The following is a 26127-nucleotide window of genomic DNA, read 5'->3' as shown; positions in this document are numbered from 1 at the left end:
AATGATTCTATTCTGGCAATGTGCAATCAGGAGGGGGGATATTTTTTTAATTTGTAAATTGTAATAACAAATGGGAAGATAGAGACAGATCTCATCATTAAGATTGGCCTTCAAAGGATCATCATATACTGATTTCAAATACATTCAAGCAAATACATTAAAAAGTTATTCAAAGTTAATAGAAAACAGACACCTTTTCAGAAACTTGCTCTTTATTTGACAAAATAGAAACCCACCCACCAATTTAACCCACCAACTTATTATGAATCTTTGGGGGGAAATTTATTATGCTGATAGTCTAGATGTGAAAAACAAATGGAAAAGTCAGAGCATGGAACATGATTTTTAATTGTTGTTGTTATTTAACTTGTAAAAATATTTTAGGGTTATTTTTTATCACTAGATATTATTGTATTCAGTACTATTTTAAGCTGTATACTGGAATCTTACCAAATGTGCAGACTCCTAGAATTACCTGCTTTATCATTGCTGATTTAGAACAAACTCAGATAAGTGGAAGATACAAATATTGGGGAAAGCTATCTTAAACATTAATTAGGGAATTCCCCTCCCATTTAACATCGGGGGCTATATTTTTGTGAGGATGAAAAGGACTGGATCTTTCTGGGTCTTATTCAACAGCCCTCTTTTAAGTATGATTTTATCTGTTCTTAATTCTACCAAGGATCAGGGCTAGATGTGAGTCATCTATATATAATTATGAAGGAGTCTGGATCACCATGTTCACATACTAAATGTTATTCCTGAAAATTTAACAATAAACAAAGAATCATCACACTTCTAATCATTAAACTGATTGATAAAGACACATTCTTATTAAATCCAAGACCTTCCGCTTGAGTTCCTTATTCCCAAGTCCCTGGACATTTAATTTTTCCAAATACATATGATTTTTTTGTTCTTCAGACTAATGAAGCTTACAATAATTTGAACTAACTTCTCTTTAAACATCTACTGAACAATCTGGAGATAGTGACTTCATAATTCATGACATCACGGAATTGGCTGTGATAAAAAAAATACCTCATTACTGAGTTAAGCAGGATTAGGTTAGGCTAAAGGAGAAAGATAGCACAGTTCCTGGGGATAATTCAGTGTGGCTGGCTGAGAAGACCAACAACAGTAAAAAAATAACCCACGGTAAGAGGGCCTGATGCCCTTTAATCTGGATGAAAGTTTATTAGCTTTCATCATGATATTCAAATGTGTGTTATATAAAGTTTTCTAAAGATCTACTTAGGTTGATAATGAAAATTAGACAATGGAATAAAGAAAACAGATGTTTTCTGTCAGATGAAGACTTTTTCCATCAAAGATGCTTCAACCAACTGACTTGCACTTGAGCTAACCGTGAGGAGACACCTTGGGAACTATTTAATTTTTTAAATGTATATTGTGTTTTAGAAGATACAGAAGAGTATCACTTAATCCATCACTTATCAAAGAGTATTGGTGTTAATTAAGATAATATATCACCTTGGCATGACCAAATATTATATTTTCAAGCATTTGACAAAAAAACACACTGTATTAGAAAGCATCAAAATAGCATTAAGAGATATGTTGATGTTTTCTGCAATTTGTAAATCTGGTGAGCATAAAATATTCTATGAAACTACATCAGGGAAATATAAACAAAGAAGCATTCTTTATTCTGCCCCATCACCTTGAAGCTGATTGTCGTGTTCTTGTCTTTTGTTCTACCTTTCCCAGTCCTAAAACCTTTTCCAAAGAGCTAAGCCCTAACATAATGTGTGCAAAGTAGGATAATTTTAACTTTATTGTTTATGCCTCAAATACGAACTCTGGGCTAATTTTTTTTTTTTCATGTACCCAATTGCAATTAGGAATGGCTATTTGTAAGCAAGACTATGATATGCATAACAATGGAAAAATACTGAAATATCCTCAAGGGAATATTGGATTGCGAAGGTGGTAAATTTGCAGAAATTGCAAAAATTGAGCTGTTTGATCAGGGATAAAACAACAAGTATTGTATAAAAGACTAGAAACCCTTTATAAACTTTTTTTCTGAAAACAGAAAAAAAAATAAAGTGCCGTTTCTGAATTTGCTGATTTAAAAAGGTTGAATCTGGCAGGGTTCCAAATCCCCAGGCTATGGGCCAGTACTATGGCGTGTTAGGAACCAGGTCGTGCAAGTGAATGAAGCTTCATCTGCTCATGGCCAGGATCTAGGTAGCACGTGAAATCATCTCCTTCTTTCCTCCCCCCTGGGGTCTATGGAAAAATTGTCTTCCATGAAACCGGTCCCTAGTGCCAAAAAGGATGGGATCACTGGAATATGGAATAGAAAGGAACTATGCAATGTAATTTTAAAAAGGGAAGAGGGAATACTAAGTTTGTGAATGCTGTAAAGATCAGAAGCAATTTCTTTCATTATCTTTTTTTCTATTCTTTGGCCTTAGTTTTTATTTATTTTTTTGAACTTTTTAATATATTTTCATGTTTATTTTTACTTGTGAATTTTAATATATATTAAATTTAAAATATATTTCATTTAATATATTATTAAAAATGAATGGCCATATGTGCAGTATAAAAATTTTTTTTGCTCCAAACAAAATCCAGAGAGAATTAATTTTCAAAATCCAGGACTAAAAACTATGCTAAAAAGGAAATTCTTTGTATCACTTTATAACTGCCAGAAATAATTTTAATAGGGTGATTGGAGACAGTAATTAAAAGAAATTATCTAATACTTGTTCTAAAAAAAATAAAATGTGATGGACAGATGAGGGAATGATAAGGCAATCCAACCATCATCCCTTCTATCAAATTTCTTTTCTCAAACTAAGTTGTACTCCCTATTCTCCATTTCATTTTATTCTTATTCACAGAATAACTGTTGTTTTTACACAATATTAATGATACTGCTTATTTTGTATTTCTGGACTTAAAAAGGCTTTCAGCTCCCTTTTTCCAGATAGCAATTTCTGCATTGCTCCATCATACTTAACTTCTACACCTGCCATCTGGTATAGAAGGGATTTTGATGGGACTTTGTTCCTAAACACACCATTTGCCACTGGTCTGCTCATAATGACAATGATTTCAAGTCATTTTTCCCCATCATTTATTCTTCCTATTTCTGTTTCTTTTTCTGTCATGTATTCTGCTGGTATGTCTGTGATAGTCTACTCATGATTAGCTAACTTACGGTACTCTCTTGGCTGCTATTCAATTCTTTCAATTTATTAGTAATACAATTTGGAAAGTTGTTTCATTGGCTCATAAGGATTTCATTAGCATCTGAGCCCAGTAAGTGACCTGTAATCACTTGACCCGCAGATTATAAAAGTCTGGAAGTTTCAAACTTTCCCTTGCTTATAGACCCTGGCCCCACTTTCCTGCCTCAGGTATAGCTACTGCTACCAATTATCTTCAAAGAAGCACCTCCCCAACTCTGACTAAATCTCAAAGGTAACATACAGGTAGTTCTCAAGTTACAACCGTAAATGAGTTTGCCAATTATGGTTGTAAGTCAAAACAATCGCAAAATGGTAAGATGACCAACTTTTTTACAATGAAAAGGAGGACACAAATAAATTGAAGAAAAAAATATCGTAAATAAAAGAAACATTTTATTCATTGCAACAATAATACAGACAACTTGCATGTGCAAAGTTTGCCAGCCGGGTGTTTTGGCGCACTCAGCAGCAATTCCTATTGGCTTTTGAAAGCCAATAGCAGGAGTAGCACAGCTCATGCAAAAGTTGAAAAAAGAAACCATCAAAAAAAGGTGCCGGAGTGCCATTTTGAGCATTCTATGAGGGGGAAAAAAAGCCCTGCAGATTAGTCTTCAATTATCAAAAAGGAGGACATGAAGGAGGACACTTTTTGAGGGAGGAGAGAACTTACAAAAGGAGGACTGTCCTCCCTAAAGGAGGATGGTTGGTCACCTTAAAAATGGGTCACTATGTGACCAGACCTGATTTTACAACATTTCTCGTGCAGTGATCATTAAGCAAACACAACAGTCATTAAGCAAATGTAGCTGTTAAGCAAATCCATTGTTCACTGTGGCCCAGTTTTTGCCAGAAACCAAAAGTAAACACTGGTTTCCAGCAAAACTGTCCAGAATCATGGTCACCTGACTGTGGGGTGCTGTAAATGGCCATAAATGTGGGCCATTTGCTGAGCACCCAAAATGCAGTCACATGGTCATGGGGAGGCTAACATCAGAACTTCAAACTTGGGTCATAACTTGGAGGGGATAATAACTTTGAAGGGTTACCAAGACACTGGTTGTAAATTGAGGATTGCCTGTCTATGAAACTCAATTTAGAAAAAAAAATCAATGTTCTCAGCAGCCCACAGAATGGTGCTGAAGTCTATGATTAATGAATGAGATGTCTGTTTCCAAATTAGATTTCAACTTACAAGAAGTTATTAAAGAGAAAAATAAATCTCCTGGAAAACTAACCAAAATTGCACTGAATGTGCAGAGGGAAAAAATAGCAAGAAACTAAAAGGCCTAACTATCTCACATAGACAAAAAAGATACAATTTAATGCCACTTCTGATTAAAACGCTTAGCTATTCTTTAGAAACAGAGAGCAAGTCTGGTGTGTTGGTTAAGGCATCAGACTAGAAACCAGGAGACAGATTTCATCCTGCCTTAGGCACAAAGCCGGTGGGTGACTCTGGGCCAGTCACTCTCTCTCAGTCCTAGTAAGGAAGTAACTTCCAAAAATTTTTGCAAAAAAAACCACAAGAACTAGTCCAGATAGTCACCAGGAATCAACACTGGCTAGAAGACACCCACACAAACAAACAAAATCCTCAGAGATAACCTGAATTCCAGCACAAAATTGTCTGCTTCTTTTCTTCGGGCCTTCCCAAATTCTTGGAGTAATCCTAACTGTTCATCAGAGCTATTGGGAAAGTGATACCCTCTATTTATTTTCTTAGCTCAGGTACAATATCTTCTTGCTCTGTTATTCCAGGATTCTGTTCCCTATAATTCCATCCCCCTTTTTTAAAAAAAGAAAGATTAAACAGAAAACCTGTCAAGGAGGGGTGGATAGACTAAATCTCCCAAGTCTATGAGCTAAAAGTCATGCTAGAGACAGGATAATTATTGAGCACATAAACTGTTTCTCATTTAGACTAGATAAATGTCTGGTCTAAAGACATTGTGAATGCAAGCTGGCTATTCACAACCAAATTAATGTCATGCAGTTTCTGGGATATAAAACCCATCAGAATGTTTACATAAGGTAAGTGCAAAACCCCTTAGCTAATATATTCTACTCAGGTTGAGCCAAATCCTGTCTATGCTAGACCGGTTCAGTCAGATTAAATCCAGTAACAGTACATTGTAATAACTACATCATATACAGCAATGTTATATTGGTTTTGTTGATTGCTTTCCTCTGACAGATTGATTGAAAAGTAAAATTCTAGTGTTCTTGCTACTACTTGTGAATTATAGCAAGCCCTCTATTGAGTAAGCTGAATACAAAAACACATTCCTGTCCCTTTCTGCTTTCAATAATATTGAGTAAAATATATCCATTACAGAAGGTTTCTGGCACCATTCTTATCAATAGGCCATGGCATAATTTGACTGAGCATGCTTCAAGGCACAATTGTAGTCTGAAAGATGACATTTGCATAGCATATAGTTTTTGCTGTCAACTTCAATCTATTTGTCTCAATGAAAACTAAATTGATAGTTTGGACCTTCTATAATAGCCCAGGGATATGTGTTCAGGTTTCAAGTTATTTTAGAAAGGCTTCTAACACAACTGGGATGAAGATGCAAACATCACTCCTAGCATCCTAGAAGAATTTTTAAAAATAATTAGGGCGAACTTGTACCTAAAAACTAACATGGTAGCTCATCTCTCTCAATTTACTTTCTCTTTTGGGTCCATCACAGATATGCAGCTTCCTTTTCACTCTTTCCAGCTTCAAAAAAAGGAAATAAATATTTTCACAGCTATGGAATCTTGTTAAAGAGACAGGTGGGGTGAAGTTTCCTCAGCATCATTTTACAAACTACATTTGTATCTCCAGTCTGGAAGCAGAAAAACTTATATGTTTGTATGTGTCTGTATTACTATTAACTCTTATATAGCACATATCAGGTTTGTTTTTTATTGTTTTTAGCCGGAAAACAGGCAGCTAACATTTGTCAAAATGCAATTATTATTGGTCTAGAATTTAAATTTTCTGTCAGATATATTCACTAGCCAAATAATATTTGCTATTTCTCCACTAGATAATAAATGCTACAGGCACTACATAAGATTAGCATCAAAAATGGGAAACCATGAGTGCTGCTGTTCACCTCTCTATTTGATATTAAACATTGTCATCATTTTTTTTAAAAAAATGCAACTTTGTGCTATTTTGGGGGAGTGATGACATAACAATGTAAAATATAAACACTTCTATAGCCAGCTGGATGATTTCAGGCCAGGCTCTCTGTCTCAACCCAATCCACCTCACAGGGTTGTTGTTGGGAAAATAGGAGGAGGAAAATGTGTCTGATGCCTTCAATTATTTGTAAAAATAATAAAGGTGGGATATAAATAAATAAGTAATAAAATAAATAAAACATCAAAACAATTAGTATATGACTTCCGGTCAGTCACTCTCTTTCAGCCCACTTCACCTCACAGGCTTGTTCTGTGTTTCATTGTGAAGCTATTCTCATCTTTAGAGTGACTCTTTTCACCTTCCCAGCCTAGCTTACAATATTGTATTCCTTGCTATTTCTCTCATCACATACTAACAAAACCAGCCCCGCTTTGCTTCTTAACCCATACAAGATCAGCTGCATCCCATGATCTGTTCAAATTGCTTTCCTGCAGACAGTTGCATATATGCACACATACAATGCTGATAAAAATGAGGGATTAACACTTTGTAATGATTAAAAGGACCGGTACACAGAAAAAGCTTAATTCTTATAAATGTTTATAAGCAACTCCTCAGTGAAATTATGATGTAGAATTTGCTAAATATATCCGGCTATCTAGCACTTGGTTTTTGTTGCCCTCTGCTGCTATAATTAACCAGCATTCCTCAGCAATTGGATGAATTGGAGATTGCTTACTGATTTCTCTACATGGCAAAAAAAAAGTGTTTAATATAACAAATAGCTATTTATATCTGTGCTCAACACAAATCCATTCCTTAATCTATGTATATATAAAAAGAAAAAAGAAAGAAATAACTAGCCATTAAGTATTTATACTGCTTGGCATATAGAATGCTTTCTATTTTTATTCACTCTTTTTGAGGAGGATGGAAATCTGTCACTCAAGAATTTCGGGATAATTTTATCTCATTTATCCATATTTGTTTTTTTCAAACTGGCTTAATTTTCATGTCAAAACAAAATTTGCAGATGTACTAAATTAGAGTTGTTTTCTTCCTGAATGGAATATAATTTAGCCACAGCATTTATATAATTATCTAAGAAGATTTTTCTTTTTTTCTTTTTTTTTTTTATTAAAAGTTTTATAAATTTTACAAAAAAGAAAAAAGAATACAAAATAAGAGACAACATATACAAAAAAATAAAACTAAACAATACATATATAAAAAAAAAACCCCATCCCCCACCCCTCCCAAAAAAAAAAAAAAACCCCTCCCTTCCCCCCCCCTGAGCTTCCCAGAGCAGAATATAGGCTTAAGAAATAAAAATAAAAATTAAATTAAGAACTTTATATTTATATATATAAAAAGATTATAATATATATGAAAATAAAACTTATGAAAAAACTATATAATATTTTTGTATACCCAATCTAAATTGTATAAATTTTATCCATTTATCCCAAACAGCAAAAAACTTCTCTTGCGTTTGTTGCTTTAAGAAAGCCGAAATCTTTGCCATTTCCGCCAAATGAGCTACTTTAAGAAACCATTCCTGCAATGTAGGCAAAGATTCCTTCTTCCAATATTGTCCTACTAACAGCCTGGCGGCTGTAATCAAATTTAACATCAATACAACCTCCTTTGTATCACAATCTGTAACAATACCTAACAAAAATAATTGCGGAGTAAATTTTACCCTCCTTCTAAAAATTCTCTGGATATTCCACCATATTTTGATCCAAAATGCTTTTATCTCTCTGCATGACCACCAAATATGATAATAGGAAGCCTCCTTATAACCACATCTCCAACATTTGGGTTGCACGTCAGGGTACATATAAGACATTTTTTGTGGATCAAGGTGCCATCTATAAAACATTTTATAAAAATTCTCCCTTAAGTTCTGTGCTTGTGTAAATTTGACATTTCTCACCCAAATATTTTCCCAGGTGTCGAATGAGACTGGCTCACCAAAATTCTGCGCCCATCTAATCATACAGTCTTTAATTAGTTCCGTTTCTGAATCCAATTCAACTAAAACCGCATAAATTCTCTTAATGTGGGTTTGTCTTGAATCCTTCACTTGCTTAATAAGATTTTCATCTTCTCTAAGAAAACCCACCTTACAATCCATCTTCCATCTGTCTAGTAATTGCCTATATTGGAACCAAGAATAAATAAAGTTTTCTTGTGCTAACTCTTCCCGTGATTTTAATTGCCAGTTTTGTCCATCCCATTTAAGTAACTGTCTGTAAGACACCATATCCATTTTAACCCCTCTTTTTATTGCTTCTATCGCATGCCAAGGTATAGCCCATAATGGTACTTTGAAATCACTTTTATAATATTTTCTCCAAATCCTAAGTAAAGAAATTCTTAAGATATGAGATTTAAAAGCCCAGTCCATTTTTTTATTGAATGTTAAATAGGCATGCCACCCATAAAGTAAATCCCATCCCTCTAGATAAAGTATCTCAGAATTTGTCAAATTTACCCAATCACTGATTAGTGTTAAAACCACCGCATCATAATATAATTTCAAATTTGGTACCTTAAGTCCACCCCTCTCACGTAAGAAGATTTTTCTAAAAGACATCTGTCATCTGAAAAATAAGGTGTGCACATCTGAGAAGGGCTTTTATCATGCCATTATATTTCTCATTTATGAAAATTTACAGGAGTTGAGATGGCAATGATTTCTACTTTCTATCACCCCACATTTCCGCCTTGTCTTCCACATTTTCGCTATGATGATGATGATATTGTCATTTGATTGGCAGTGGTAGGATTTGGTTACCTAGTCCTAGAGGCATTCAGACTTTCATTTGTAATGAAGTTCCTTATTCATTTATTTAGCTTTTTATTGTCACCAGAAAACTAAGGTTTTTTTTTCTCTTCTTGTTTTCTCTTAACATTTAATGAGTGTTCAGTTCAGATAGGAATTTTTATATTTCTAATTTCTATAGCTAGTAAATAAGAGTTTAAGAAGGGGAAGGGGGGAAAAAGCACTGTTTTCCTCTTTGAACACCCCAAATATTAACTATGAGTGTTAGTGTGTATTTATATTCTGTAAGTGAACTATCAATAGGCAAAAAAAGTCTGCATATTTTATATTTGAATTCAGATAGTCAGCATTGTTGAAATTGCTGAAATGCAAACTTGTCTAATTAATAAGTAGCTTTCTTATGGCTTAAGTGATACAAACAATTTCATGAAATGACACAAAACTCTTTTGCAGATAAACGGGGCTGTAAAAAAAATAATCAAGCAGGAAAATACAGCATAGGCTCCTCAGATTTGTCAAAGCACTTTAAACATTAGCTTAGGTTAGAATGACATCAAGTGGCAGGATTGTGTATGATAATAAAAAAGGAAAATTGAAAGCCTTCTACAACATTTCCAACATTACATCTCTCTGTATTAGAAAACAAGTAAATTGTGTCTTTAAAACACTGGGCTTAGAGCTATCAAACTTTTTATAAATTATAAACTAATGCTTAGGGTTCTGAAGTAAACTCCTACTTTGAGATTAGAGTGTTTCCAGATATTCTTTCTATTGTACAATCATTCTACTTCCTTCACTGAATACTAGAAGGTCAATAAGATGTCATCAAGTTTTGTCCTTACCTCCTCTTTATTTTGTTCTTAAAATAGAAGGTAAAACAAAATAGTTGCACAATACAGTGTAAATAAATGTCCCTACTGACTGCCTTTAAGTCTTTTGAACCATCGCACCTAGTAGTATTCTTGGGCTGCAGTTTTAAGACTGAAAGTCTCGTATTTGTTGCATATTATGTTCAACTCATGAAACTTGCTTTTGGATATAGACATGACCATATATGTACTGTTAATCTTACAATAATGTTAAAAAACAAGACTATATAAATTATAACTAAGTTTTAGATTAGAATAGGAAGACAGAAAACACACATTAAATGATAAAGCAGGAGTTCCCAACCAGGGGTACTTGCACCCCCTGGGGGTGCAAGACGATATTCCAGGGGGTGCAAAAACTTGGGTTTTCAAAATTATAGTTACATAGTGGCCAAAATTGTGGAAACCTTTTGGGAAAAGTATATTTTTGAGATTTGATGGCTAATAACACCACTTTTCTGGGGAAGTAGTACCATAAAATTATATATCAATGGAAAGATAATTTAATCAAGAATATAATGCAACAAAGTTTGTTCAATTATCTGTACCGTGTTCTATGAAAAGATATAGCCAAATAACCAGAAAAAGGAAGCTCAACTTGCTTAGGTTGATATCAGATAGCTTTCCATCATCTGTTTGTAGCCAATGAGCATGACTGTTTAGAAAGCCAATCAGGTTTCATCTTGTTTTGGCAATGAGCCAATCAGATCACAGTAGGATTCAGTTATTGATGTCATGTATTGAAGCTGAGAGGAGGACATTTGTCAGTGTGTTATGTGATCACTATCAAGTTGGTTGGGGTTTTTTGTGTTCTTTCATTTAGTAAAACGTAATAAAATTAAAGTAATGGTTGCCCAGAAAGCGATATAAAATAGAATTATTAAGTGAACAAGGCTACAGTTATAAAGAAATTAGAAGAAAAATTGGTGGAAACTTAACCAAAGATGGCATTTCTATTGTACACTTTTCCCAGAAGTTTTCCACAATTTTGGCCAATGCTGTATATGCATAATTCATTGCCGTTATTTTGAACTTTTGTAAGGGGTGCAAGAATATATCAGAAGCATTCTAGGGGTGTGGGCTATAAAAAAGGTTGGGAACTACTCTAATAAAGGAAGAGCTGTGGTGGAGCAGTGGTTAGAATGCAGTATTACAAGCTAACTTTGTCCACAGCCAGGAGTTTGATCCTGATGGGCTAAAGGTTGACTCGGTCTTCCATCCTTCCAAATCGGTAAAATAAGAATTCAGGTTGTTGGGGGCAATATGCTGACTCTGTTAAGTGCTTAATGAGTGTTGTATAGTACTATGAAGTGGTATACAGGTCCAAATGCTATTGTTATTAAATGATAAATCAATTTGGTAGTGCTGCCAAAAAACTGCATTACTTGTGCAAGTTGCACATTATAACAAGACAGAATTGAGATTGCCCACTTGGATCCCCCTTTTAATGCTGTTAAATAGAACCAGTCCTCCACTGCAGATACCCTAATCCTAGTGTACACTTTGTCACCAGAAGCGGAACACAATTAAGTAAAATTTTATTCTTACAACTATATAAAAAAGACCTGTAGGTACATTAGGCTCTAAATCCAGAGTATTGGAAGGAAATAGCAAATTGTAGATAAATCCCTAGCATGTTTTATCTCCTCATCAATAACATCCAAATTTTCCTAAAGCTCTAAAAATTGGTAAAAAACTGCCTTCAAGTTTTTATGCCACAATCTGCCAGTCTGGAAAGTCTCTTAATTTACAGGAAAGGTTTTGGAATGACTTTTTTTATTTCCTCTGTCTGCCAGGATAGCAGAAGAGATAAATTAGATACTTTCTATTCATTCTCTTTTGATGGAAGGAAAGAAAATATATACTGTGTAAATATAAACATAGCGGAAGAACTCAACCTCAGTCAGATTTAGGTAAATCAAGATACATAGACCTGGAAATGATACCAGTTTTAACCTAGCAAATCTTCATCTATATTATTGGGGTTTTATTCTAACACCTATATTCTTTCAGAATGAGATCCTCTATAACTATTCCTCTCTTGGATCTATCTAAAGAATGTGTGAAATCTAAGCAGATTTTACAGTCCAGGTATATTAAACAGGCATCGTCATTTCCAGCCTTGAAAGCTGCCAGAAAGATATTTATTAATAGGTAAGCATTTATATTTTGATCCCAAATTATATGAGAAATTGACATTGTGGAATAATCCAAAATAGAAAATAGCAGGGAAGATGTTATATTGGGCCAAACAAAGAATCCAGTATATTTCAGTATATTTCTAATTTAATTAGAATTCAGTATATTTCTAATTTATGTTGCTTGTGTGTACATGTATGTATGTAGTATTTGTTTCCTGCATCCATTAAGCACAGCTGGAAAACTGTTTATTTCAATTATTTATATTACATTATATTTACTCATACCTTTATTTCATGTCATGAGGGCAAACAATATAAATCATTATATTAAAACAAAATAGTGAATTAGCAAATAAAAGAATTAAAAACAGATAATATTGTAGACTAGAATGTTAAACAGCTTGCTCAAGTTCTTTCTTGGTTGTCTTATGCCAGTTGGGAGCTCTGGAAATAAAAAGTGGCACCACAAAACTATGGTTGAGGTGAACATCCTGTTTTAAGTGCAAAACCAGCTGGATGACCATGGGCCAATCACTAACTCTCAGCCTGAGGAAGAAGAAGGCAAGCCAGTTCTGAAAAACCTTCCTAAGAAAATTGCAGGGACCTGTCCAGGAATAGTTACCAGGAGTAAAGACAGACTAGAAAGCACTAAAAAAAGCACACTTTGGTCTTGAAAGCTATATATTCTTCCGGAAAATCCAAAATGAAATTCTAACATTGGTGGAAAACATTACAAACAGTAAGACAACTGTTCAGAAAAAAGGAACTATATTTGATTAAGGAGGGAACTATAGCCACTTTTACAAAAGACTGGAAAGCCTTTATAGACTTTTTGCTGAAAAGGGGTAAAAATCAACCATTGATTTTGGGATATATTAAAAGGATTCTTTTACCTTTCTATAATCTTTTCTTCTTTTTATATATTTTTTCCTCTATAGTTATATGGTTTTTTTAAAATCCTTGCAAAAATCTTCTTCTAACGAAAATTATTCAAAAAAAAAAGAAATGATAAATCTCAACATCAATGAGATGGCATGTAATAATATACTTCCTAGGTGAGATGTTTTAATTTTGATTCTTGCAATGAGTAGAAACTTGGACTTAGTGGTCTAAAAGGCTCTTTGTGTATTTAAGGATGCATGAAGATTTGAAGTTAATTCCCTATTCTCCCACCCCCAAAATAGTTTGGAAACAGTTTTCAACATGGAATTATAAGATACATTATATAGTAGCATAGAAATATGCTGTATGATTTACTCTCATGTTTTGTCACTTCAGTTCATGTATATGAAATATAAGTGCCATGTGTTCTTATGTCATAATGTTGTGGGAGCCATTTTATTCTCTATTTTTCCTATTCCACTCCACTAGGGTTATTTGCTAGAAGTCAAAGAATAGGAATTAACACTGCATTGACTTCCTACACCAGTTGCATTACTCCTAAGTGAAGTTAGCATGGGTATACAGTTCCAGACAATAGATTAATACAATCAATAGATTAAGACAATCATTCTTTGCTGCCATCTAGTGACTGAATTTTTGCAGCCAAGATGTGGTAGCTGTCGAAAATACAGTATTGGTGCTACAAATGTCTCATGTGCAACCATTCACCTCCAGACATTTCCTCAGTGTAAATCCAGATAACATTGGTCTTGCTGCTTCATAGTTGTTATTGATAAAGATACTGCAGGTGACTATTTAATCTGGGGCATTGCTCAGAGAAAGTATCTTATTCTAAAAGCCAATGGCATTGTAATAACAGAATAGGGTTATTTATTTAGCATTTGGCATCTACAGAGGTCATACAATCATTAATATACAAATTTAATTTAAATAAAGGATAGATAGATAGATAGATAGATAGATAGATAGATAGATAGATAGATAGATAGATAGATAGATAGCATTTAGACTGATATACCACTTAACAATGCCTTACAGCCCTCTCTAAGCAGTTTTACAAAGTCAGCCTATTGCCCCCAACAATCTGTGTTCTCATTTTACTGACCCCGGAAGGTTGAGTCAACCTTGAGCCAGTGAGAATCAAACTGCCAAACTGCAGACAGCCAGCAGTTAGGAGAAGTAGCCTGACATACTGCATTTTAACCACTGTACCACCATAGCTATATATGATATGTGAACAATACGATATAGGAGATAAAATATTAAATTAAGATGAAACTATAATAAAATCATCGTACTATAGAATCATAGAACTGCAATGGGATGTATGTTATAATTCAGTATCTAAGGAAACTAACCATCTAACAGTTTCAGGTGTGACTGTGATGAGATCATCCCAGCTACCTTGGAATTTCCTGAGGAGACATATGTGTTATAGTTTGTTCCTCAGCACCCCAGTCACATTGCGGCCTCTCGGCCATTCCCCACTTAAAGAGCGTTGCCTTAGTTCTGGCATAGCTTGGTCCTGATTCTATTCAGATGGCTCTAACAGAATAGGATCACTCCATTCCTTGACTCTGAGGGAGCTGCAGCCTTTATTCAGAAGTATATTCAAACATTACTGTACTTCCAATTGCAAACTTGGTATACACAGTTTTAGACCATTAGAGTGATATGACTCATAACAGAGCAAACTATATTCATAAAATAATGTTTCCAAATAGAAGGGGGAAAGATTGTCCCACTGCAGCTGTTGAACTATAATTCCCAGCAATTACAGCTAGTCAGGTCTATGATGGGAGTCATTGCTTATCAATATTTGTAAGCTGTTGTGTTTCCCTCTTCTGGAGGAAAATATCTAGCCCTCACATAAAAATGTGATTATGACAAATATTTAAGTTTTATGTCTGGATGAGGCTTCTGGATGAGCAGCAGTCTGGATGAGGCTTCTTTTATAGAAGTATTCATTATTCCTTAAGGAGTTTAATAGAGTTCAATTTTTAAACAAGTATAAGAAAATTATTTTCAGTCAGAAACTCAATAAGAAGATTCAAATTATCAGGGGGGAAAAAACACTCTTGTTATGAACAAAATCACTTGCTTTTTTTCCTCCAGTTCATTTCTTTCAGAAATATTTAATTCCCAATGCGTATTTTTAACTCTCAATTGCTGCTGATAGAGAGAGAGAGACGAGGAAGTGGAAAGATACAAGAAGCCAGTCTGAGAGTTGATAAGCCTGCAAAAAAAAAAAAAAAAAAAACTGCAGGGAATTAATTAATGCTTGTAAAGTAAAGCTCAAAGGATGTATAAACAGCCTTGTTAAACCTGTTATTTCAAAGTGAACAGACAGTGGGAAGTAGTCAAACAAGCAGGCTACATTTTCTGAGGAGAAAGAATCACAGTAACATGCAGGGGAGTTTCAAATATGTCAAAAACAGGGAAGTATATTCAGCCTAGGAAGCCACTGCTGTTAAGAAAAAAAAAATATAATCCTTTTGCACAGAAAATTGGTTATTTTGAAGAGGATTTAAGTACAGTTCCTCAAAAAGAATCATCACTGAATTGTTAAGTTTTTAGTTTGTATCTTCTTTGATTGTAGTCTTTCTATTATTGTCATATTAGGAATAGAAAATAATCAAAGCCTAGTCCTCAAACCATAGTATATAGGTGTTTTGTATCAAGTACTACCATTCAAATCTGCTGTATAGTCTCTACAGCAGGGGTATTAAACTTGCAACGTACGTGACATATCGCTTATCATGATTTTTTTGCCATTGCCGGCAATGGGATGGGCGCGGTTTCGCTATGATGCATCCGGCCCGCGGGCCAGCAGTTTGACACCCCTGGTCTACAGTTTCACATTATGTTGATTCTTTATAGACTACCTCTTTAACTAGCATTCAGTTTGAATATATACATATGTAAAATTTTCTGTTTCTCCAATACATATATTTGAATATTTGTCTATGTTACATAGGATCCAGATTAGTACCAGATCACACCCAGGAAACATATGCATCAATATTTTTCAGTCAGTTCAGTACTAAGCAGTAAGTTATTTACTGCTTAGGGTGATACATTTTGTGTGAGACGCCTATGATTTATTAAAAAATTATATAGATTAAACCATCCTAGTTTAGGACTCTATCCGAATGTAGCCAATATATATAATCCATTCACTGTGTGAATTCAAAGCATTAATTGAACAGACTTTTAAGCCTTTTGATGACTTTGAAATTGTAACCCAAATACTTGTGACTAACAATACAATTTCTCCAGATTTTGACCCATCCATCCTGTGATGCATATACAGTTTAAGAAGCCCTAGATTTGAGTGTTTTTCCTGCCACTTCAGTTTTAGGACATCTATTGTTGATGGTGATAGTACTACTTGTCAAGTGTTATTTCCATTTTCTATTACTACACCTTTTTTGCTATTTTATTCATTCTCAACAATCCACAAAACCAAACAATACTAATTGCAATGAGGCAAACCTATTGTCACATTGCAGAGATTATCCGGCTATGTTAAGAAAAGCAAACAAACCAACATTTTGCTGTCTTCTCTATGCCTATATGAAATTTTATACCTTAATGCTACCATTATTTTGACCAGTGTGTTAAGAAACATGAGGAATATCAATCTCTTATCTTATCTACTTATTGTCAATGCTGTTAACATAGGATATTATTGCTTTGACAAGATATACAGAACTGTCTGGTATTTTTAGAGTTAATTCAGATGACAAAGTGAGGGAGGAGATTCATAAGGAAAGCCCGGGAAAAAGGAACGGAAGTGAATCTTTGCCCTCCGGGCTAATTGGAAGATGTGACTTATGACTGCAAAATAAGGGAGGGGTTAAGAAAGAAAAGTTAGACACAAGCAAGAGAAATTCAGATTCTGGCATAAACATCCATGATGTGCCATCAATTTGTTACACTGTTAATAAAGACTTTAGGATAAACATGCCTGGAAGTTCTTTGAAGTATTTCATTAGTCGGAATCATGACATCATGAAACCAGAATCCACAAATTTTTCAGCAGTTTCCCCAGGGAGTGGGGCGGCAGCCAGCCAGCCAGGGGAGAAAGAATTCTGGCAGATCTCCCAGCTGAGAACAAAAACTTCAAAAGCAGAATGCAGAGATAACAAAGTTTTGGGTGAGTCGTTGGAAAGATTTCAAAACCCAGAGGTGAAAAGCAGAAATCAATTCCTGGAGAGAGGAGCCTATACCCCTCCCATGGCCCAGCAGAAAGCCTGTCAGATCCTGTCTTCCCCTGCCAGGGACCCCAACCCTGAAGAGAGAGGGAATTCCAGTCTGAGGCATCTGCAGCAATGGGTAGATGGGGTTCCCCAGCAGATGGATGGTCAGCGATTTCTGAGCTTGCCACAACTAATAGAGGCCTTGCAACAGCTTGGAGTGATGCAGAAACCAGGAGATCAGCAGCTGGTGGGAGACCGACCACAGCAGAGAGATTGGCCACAGCCCCTGAATATGCAACCCCTGGGCATAAATCTGCAGCCAGGATGGGGCCAGCAGCAACAGCCTGTAATTGCACCACCCTTCAGAGCAACCTTCGATGGGGACCCAGAGAAGCTGATTTTTTTTTTCAACCAAGTGCATTCTCACTTGAATCGCTGGGCCTATCTCTACCCAGAATCAGGTGCCATGGTCAATGTCATTGCATCCAACCTAGAGGGAGAAGCGCCTGAATGGCTGAACAATCTATATAGTGAGCAAGCCCCCGAACTGGGAGATCCCCACCTTTTCCTCCTAGGACTGAGAGAAAGATTTGAGGACCTATCCATAGGCCTCAAAGCAGCAGAACAGATCCACTAAATAAAACAAGCCAGCAGGCCTGCCCTGGAGTACATACGAGAGTTCCGCAAGATAGCAGGTCAAACAGAAGGGTGGCCTGAGCAATCCCTGATCCATCATTTCATAGAAGGATTAGACAATCACCTCTCTCAGGCTGCATCATTCAGACAGTACCTGATCAGCTACAAGAGTGGTACCAGGCAGCAGTGAAGCTAGACATTTAGCTCCCCCACTATAAAAAGCCTCCCCCACCTGAATCCAGCAGCTGCCAGAGCAACCCAGACAGCAATCACCCCCACGAAAACCTCCAAGTACTGCGATGGCAGAGAGACCCAGGCCACCTGCAGACCCATCAAATAAGTGTTTTCGGTGTGGACAAGAGGGGCATAGAGCGGCAACCTGTCTAGTCCCCTACCCCCAACTGCAGAGCAGACCAGAACCAGCAACAAGAAAGAAATCTGCTCAGCAGCTAACAAGAAAAAAATCCGGATCACGTAAGAACCTGTTGCCCAGATTACACCCCCAACACAGGACAATGCCAGGACTCCGGGTGGACCCACCCCTGCTCTACCCTCCTTTGACAGCGACGATGAAGGAGAGAATGACCCGATGGTGAGTCAGCAAATCCCGCCTTTTTCACTGGCTGCCAAACTTATAATCCCTAAGTCTGGGCACAAGTGGACTTAGACGTGCTAATTGATTCTGGATGCACCCATTGCATTATTAGTCTGCCGTTTGCCATGAAAATGGGCATACAGGCAAAACAGCTTTCCAAACCTGTGAAGTTTGAGCAAGCCGATGGCTCCCTAATGGGAGGCACTCTTGTCACACAAGTAACTGAGCCCTTACGCCTAGAAATAGGTGCGCACTGGGAGTTTATTCGCTTCCTAGTGGCTCCAAAAATGACTGAGACTGTGATCCTAGGGCTAGCCTGGTTGGACAAATGGAAGCCATTTATCTGGTAAGAGAAAGGAATGAGAACTGTGAGACTACCTATAGGGCCTAAACCTCCCGCTGATTCAACCGATGTTGCAGGACAATTAGGCTACCCAATGAGTGAGCAGACATGGTTGCCTCACCGCCGCCAGGCGAACCACTCATCCCCAATGAATACCGGGACCTGGCGGAGGCATTGAGTGAAAAAGAATGTGATGCCCTACCCCCTCACAGACTCAATGACTGCTCCATCGAACTGGTGCCAGGAGCCAAACTCCCACGACCGAGAATGTATGCTATGTCCCCCCTCAAAATGAAGGAGATGCAGCGATATGTGAATAAAAACCTAGCGAGGGGGTTCATTGAATGGGCCAAATCTACCGTGGGAGCCCTATGTTGTTCGAAGAGAAAAAAGATGGATCTCTTCATCTCTGCGTAGACTATAAGGGTCTCAATGCTGTGAGTGTGGAAAATAAATATCCCCTCCCCTTCCTAAAGGACTTATTAACCCATCTGGCTAAGGGGAGTGTCTTCACTAAATTAGATCTGAGAGAGGCATATTACCGGATGAGAATAAAAGAGGGAGATGAGTGGAAAACTGCCTTCAACTGTCCTATGGGGATCTATCAGTTCAAAGTCATGCCATTTGGACTACAGAGAACCCCAGCCGTATTTATGCAGTTGATTAATGAGGTCCTACATGATCATTTGTACAAAGAGGTTTTGGTGTATCTTGATGATATCCTGATATACAGCACGAATATGACTGATCACATAAAGCTGATGAGAGAAGTGTTAAAGAAACTATTGAATGCCAAGCTTTATGCCAAATTGTCAAAATGTGAATTTCACCAGACCGATTAGATTATTTTGGCTACAGAATTTCCAATGAGGATATTGAAATGGATCCAGCCAAGGTGAAAGCTATAATCGAATGGCAGTCCCCAAAGACTCGCAAACAGCTCCAGAGCTTTCTGGGTTTTGCCAACTTTTATCGTCAATTCATCCCCTCTTTTGCCGAGATTGCCCTACCCCTTACAGAACTACTCAAAACAGGCAAAGGAGGAGGAAAGCCATGACCGGGCCAACCACTAGCATGGGTGATGGGCTGTCAAACAGCTTTTGAGAATTTAAAGAGACTATTTGCTGCTGAACCGGTCCTAAAGCACCCCTGCCCAGGGGAGCCCTTTGTGATTCAAGCCAATGACAGCGATGTGGCAGTTGGAGCTGTCTTACTACAAAAGAACAAAAGTGGGGTCCTGCAACCCTGCACCTACACCTCTAAGAAATTTACTGAAAGCGAGCAGAGATGGGCAATCTGGGGGAAAGAGGCCTTCGCGATTAGGTGGGCAATATTAAACTGGTGACACTATCTAGAAGGAAGCAAGGTGCCATTTGAAGTCTGGACAGATCACAAAAATCAAAAAGCACTGAAAACTCCCCGTAAATTGTCCCCAAAGCAAGTGTGATGGGCACAGTACTTTAACCACTTCAACTTCACTCTAAAATACATACCAGGAGGAAAAAACTTCCTAGCTGATGCACTATCCTGGCTATACCAATACAAAAGCGAACTGGAAGAGATTAACGAGGCAATTATCCCCAATCCACAAACTGCCACTCAACTCATGCCTCGCAGGATCCCCAATCCTGATGACCCTGGGGTAAAGAAAATAAAATGAGAGCTCCTCACTGATCAATGGTTCAAAGATAATCAACCCTTCCTAACGTGCAGAGATGGCTTGGCTTACAAAGGGAGGAAACTATATTTGCCAGAAGCCCTCCGTCTTAATGCTCTCAAATACAACAGCCATGATGTAAAACAGGCTGGACACTTTGGATATTTGAAAACCTTACACCTCACCTGCTGCCAATTTTGGTGGCTGGGGCTGAAAAAGGATGTGGAAAACTATGTAAAAAGTTGTATTGTATATGCCACAATGAAAAGAATTCCAGGGAAACCCCCTGGGTTACTGCAACCCATGGCAGACCCTTCTCAACCATGGGAAGAAATAGCTATGGACTTTATAGTAGACCTACCTGAAAATAGAGGAAATACTGTCATCTGGACTGTGATAGACTTGTTTTCGAAGCAGGCTCATTTTATTGCCTGCAAAGGACTCCCATCTGCCCAAGGACTGACCAAATTGTTCCTGAAACATATCTACCGGCTGCATGGTGCTCCTAAGTGAATAATTTCAGACAGGGGGATGCAGTTCACGTGAAGTTTTTGGAAGAGTTTTCTTAAATTAATTAGATCATCTCAATGATTATCATCTGCTTTTCATCCAGCCACCAATGGGGCTGCAGAATCCGCTAACGAAATGGTGGAGCAATATCTTAGATGCTACGTTTCTTACTAGCAGACGAACTGGACTGACCTCCTCCCTTTTGCAGAGGTGGTGTACAATAATTCTGTGCACAGCAGCACCAGCTACATGCCTTTCAGAGTGGCCACAGGAAAAGAGTTCAACCCAATATCTGAATACCCTCAGGTGCCCTCTGCTTCCCGGACACTTGACCAATGGGTGAGGGAGTGGAAAGAAGTTTGGAGAAAAACAAAAACTGCTTTAAAAAAAACTTTTGAAACCTATAAAAAGCAGGCTGATAGAAAGAGGGCTCCCCAAAGAACATTCCAAATTGGGGAAAAGGTTTATTTGTCAACCAAATATTTACACCTCAAATTGCCCAGCAAGAAATTGGGACCAAAATTCTTGGGGCCTTTTCCCATAGTAAGGATCATCAATCCAGTCACCGTAGAACTAAAACTCCCTAGACTGGCTATTTAAATGCAAATGATTTACTATAGCTTTTAAATGTTTGGAAATGGCAGTTTCTAAAAGATCATTCAATAGAGTTAATTTAATTCACAAAAGTGTAGCAGAGAGCACCACAGAAGATTTAGGCAAGTGGAAATAGTATTCCAAAGAAAGTTGTGACTGTTAAGAGCAAAAAGAAATGATTAACGCTGCAAAGTTCTTGCATCTATCACCAAGATAGGAAGAAATTTAGCAGAAAAATGTATGTCTAACATACAAATAACGATTAATTATTTATTAATTAAGAGTAGCATAATCTGCTAGATTTTTGGTTGATACGTATACCAGACTATTAGATTAAAACATCAAGGTTCCTTCCATGGGACCATATAAATTCATAATTCTAGCTAGAAATTTATTCCAATTTTTTTGGGAGGCGTATAATGATGTTATAATATTTTGCATAGCATGCACATGCTGCTATAGCATAATTACCAATTTTTGTGCATTTTGTTTAGTTGCTTACTGTCACATTCCATTTTAGAAACAGTGAAATAATTTAATAATGGCTTAATAACAATAACCTTTTCATTACATTGTTAACTGCATGTGACTGGTGGGGCAAGGGAGAAAGTGACCTATGATCCTGAATGAGAACATAAGATACTGTATAAAGAGTTTTACTTTTTGTCCATGTAGTTCAGAATAGCCTACAATGATCTTATTCTTACATCACACTTAGTCATAAAGTAGACTACTACATTTTAACCTTTTTTTTTTTTTTGCATGAATCCGACCAGTGTAACTGATTCAGAGTTCACTGGATCTCCAAACCTGTGTCAATTTATTAAATTATGGACCAGTTGACTATGGGTTAATATCTTGATAATTGTCATCCACTACTAGAACTGCAGACAGAAGGTTTTTCACCCCTTCCTGAGGAATCTAAGAGAATCAGTGTTATATACTATGTAGAGAATAGCAGTGTATCTGGAGATTGAGGGACCGAAATTGAAAGTCCAGAAGGTTTACTTGTCACATATATGTTTAAAATAATTTCAGTAATAACAAAGAAAGTGGAACATAATTTTTCATTGTTTGAAAAGGGACTGACAATCACATATGGCCAAAATAAATTCCACTTAAGGAATTCAACTTTACTTCTGCCCCATTACATTTCTCTAAAGATTGGAGAACCACTGGATTTCTTTGCAGGGTTTCCATAAATCATTTTACTTTCTCTTCCCTTACCCCTCACCTACAAAGCTTGCATAACAACACCACTGTACATTGCTTTATAAAAGTTTTTGTAACTAATAGAGTTTAATAATGAAAGACGCTATCTGCATGCTTGATATTTAAAAATATGTTTTAGAAATAAAGATTCCATTCATAACCCTTCAAAACTTTATTTTTATCCAATACATTAAAATCCTGGATTTCTATATTGCTATTGTGAGACAGAACTCATTTCTCAATAGGGAAGATGAAAAAAAAAGTCTTGATTTCTAGAAAAAATGAAAAAAGGATTATCTTACTGGTAAATATATTAATTATCCCTCTAAATATTTAATCACTGGCTAAAAATACTGAAAAGCAAGAATAAGTCTCTCTTTTAAGAATGTATCAAATGTTGACTTCTCTTTTATCTCCTATAAGGTTTCTAGAAAGCCAAGGTGATTTCTGTTTAATAAACAAAAAAACAGCTAAATGCAATCTGGGAATATGTGACCCTTATAAGGTAGTCCAGACAATCATGCTTAGGAGCACTAGATTCATTATAAGTTTATATTAACAGACTCTTGCAAGTCTGAAAGTAAGTTTCTTTACTTTACAGCCAAAAAATTGGGAAGGATCACTTTTGAGATATTTACCATGTCTCCATTCCTTCTGCAGGCTCAGCTGCCTCTTATCTGACTGCTGCTTAGTCTGCTGTTTTTTCTTCCCTCTACCAAGGTCATTTCCATTTACCACCATATTATATGGGTTTTCCTCTCTCCAGACCTCTTTGCTTAGCTATTTTCTTAATTGTCCGGAGGGGATGGGTGTGTGCGTACAGAATAGTTGAGAAGTATCTAAATTCTATTAAGATAAGAGGTAATGGTCTGCTTCTCAAATCTTTAAAAATGTTCGTAAACGGTATATTTGAAAAGACAAATATATAAATGGTTTTAAATAACCTGCTGAGTCATTCCATTAAGTTAATGTAACTATTTGGGCCTGACGTGTTGGATCTTGCACATACATTATTACTCATGTTACCTTCTGTCTTGTATATAAAATAGATAAAGCTTACACTGACACTGGGTACATACTTCCCATTCTTTCAAGTGGATTGTTCTTCAGCATATTTGGGGTAAAGTCCAAGCAAACTGGTTACTTTTTTGAAATTGATCAATAAATATGCTAATTAGATTGCAAAAGTGTAGCTTTTAACTAAAGTTTGTATTTATGTATATGTTTGTTTATATTTCCTATTTCTAAACCATCCATCTTCCTCAGAGAGAGCCTCAAACTTCACCTTAGGACTGCAATCTGCATGGTATCCGAAGCTTCTTGTCTCCCATAAAGCTCTCTGCTTTTTCTTACTGTAAGCCAATTTTAGAAATTCCAGTCTAGATAGCAGTGGGCTGGCTGGCTGTGAAACTGGGCTGGTGCTCAGTCTGGAGTAAGGCCAATGCAAGACCTCTTTCTTCTTGACCTCCCACCATGCAGAGAAGATGAACCTCACTGACTAGCTCCTTTGTGTAGCAGTCTAGCAGATCCTGTCCTTTTAATTTAGGGATTGTACACACACACACACACACACACACACTAATCCCCATGCCTTACTTTTGATTTCCCAGATTTACATGGGTGGATCTCTTCATCCCATCCAAAGTCCATATTACAGTATTTTCTTTAATACCTCTGCAGATGGTTAATATTTCTACTTATATTCTGCACTGCACTACTGGGACTCTAGTGCTACAATAATCAAAAGCTATAAGGAACAGAACAGTTCCTCTGTTTTTACTTTGCTCTATTGGTCCATGGAAACTTTGTAGCAAAGTAAAGCTGCTCATTTAGCTACATAGAAACAAAGTTGCAATGTTTCTACTTGTGATTCAGTGAAATAAAGGAAGGGAAATTGCAGTACTACGGGCAAGAGGTAGAAAAACAAGTTGGATCCACGGCAAGGCTATCTTTAAAAATCCAGCAATTTCCAACCAGCGGACAACATGACATATCCACCTAGCAGACCAGGACTTTGTTGCTATCCAGGGCAGCAATCAGCTGCTGTAAAGGAGGGAATCTGCCAGGCACCGTGGTCAATTGGAGTTGGGGCTGCTACTGAAATAGAACATAAACTGGGGAGACCTTCAATTCTGAAGGGCTTATGATAGATTGAATCAGAAAACAACAATTGTGTCAAGCCTGGTGAGCAGTGGTGTGCACTGTGAGAAACATCAGCAATGGTCTAGAAGTTGGAGGACAGTGTTATTCAACCCTACAGGAAGTGATGACCAATGGACCAAGCAGAAAGTATGGAGAGACGTTTTTCTGCAGACTGGAAGGGGGGGCGTGGTTTCATGAGATGCCTGCATCCCACATGTGCGCAGATGGGGCTTTGTTCATTTGCGCAGGCCGGTTTCTGGCATGCCACAGACCGGTGCCGGTCTGCAGACTGGGGGTTGGGGACCCCTGCAATAAAGGGAACACCAACCAAAGATCAAGCCTATTGTTCTCAAAACTATGCAAAGTTTCATAAATGTACTGTAGGATTTATCTGAGTTCAGTTTCCTTTGGAGGAGTCACTGAAGAGTGCCAATGTTTCGTAATACTGAATTCCATGGCTAATATCTCAAGAAACCCAATGCCCTGTCTTTCACTGGATCTTTAAAAAGAAACACACCCAGAGAGAGAGAAAGAGAGAGAGAAACACAGTTTATCAAGTGTAGACATGAGCTCCCTTCCTAGTTGTCTATCCTTAGTCTCAAACTAGCCTCTTTGTAGATTATCTTCTCTTTTTCTGATTCACTTATATCCTATTCAGAACAAATTTAGATGAGTCTTATGCAAGAAACAGTAATACAATACATTGGGTTACCACAATATCTTGGGCTACTAATACTCCATCAAGTATTGGCTTGGGTCTGACTTTGTGGTAAACTAAAAGTTTAGGTGAGCCACCAGAGAAGAAAAGAGAAAAAACAAGAAGGAGAGGAAGAGATCATACCCACATAGCCCTTGTTTAGTGACCACAATTGGAACCAGCAACTTAAGTACAGTAGTTGCTAAGTGAAATCACAACTTTCAGCTTTCCTTTGCTTTACAAGCCTGCTAAAGTCATAAATGTGAGGATAGGTTACAAAGTTACTTTTTCATCACTGTAATTGAATAGTTGCTAAATGAGGACTAGCTGTACTTAATTTTTTGAAGAAAATTTCAGTAGTTATTTATAAAATAATATATAGCTGCAGGCCCACCAAGCCCACCATGTTACAGGTCTGCTTCAGTGCAGTGATCATTTTACTCAGAGTTCTATTTGCAAACCTCAG

The 26127-nt window shown here is 36.9% G+C and overlaps 1 long non-coding RNA gene across 1 annotated transcript in view; it reads left to right on the top strand.

Moving 5' to 3' along the window:
* Window positions 1-1084: 1084 nt before the first annotated feature.
* Window positions 1085-26127, top strand: part of LOC120306675 — a 28627-nt gene continuing 3584 nt past the window's right edge. The window contains exon 1 of the long non-coding RNA XR_005556369.1: window positions 1085-1161. This is a non-coding gene — a long non-coding RNA (uncharacterized LOC120306675). The remainder of the gene's footprint in view (window positions 1162-26127) is intronic.

The sequence above is a fragment of the Crotalus tigris genome, unplaced genomic scaffold, assembly GCF_016545835.1.
Source record: "Crotalus tigris isolate CLP2741 ecotype Arizona unplaced genomic scaffold, ASM1654583v1 scf7180000017744.3724543626:3957646, whole genome shotgun sequence".
NCBI classification, from domain to species: domain Eukaryota; kingdom Metazoa; phylum Chordata; class Lepidosauria; order Squamata; family Viperidae; genus Crotalus; species Crotalus tigris.
Note: the sequence above shows the minus strand (reverse complement) of the source record. Positions and strands in the feature narration are given on the sequence as shown.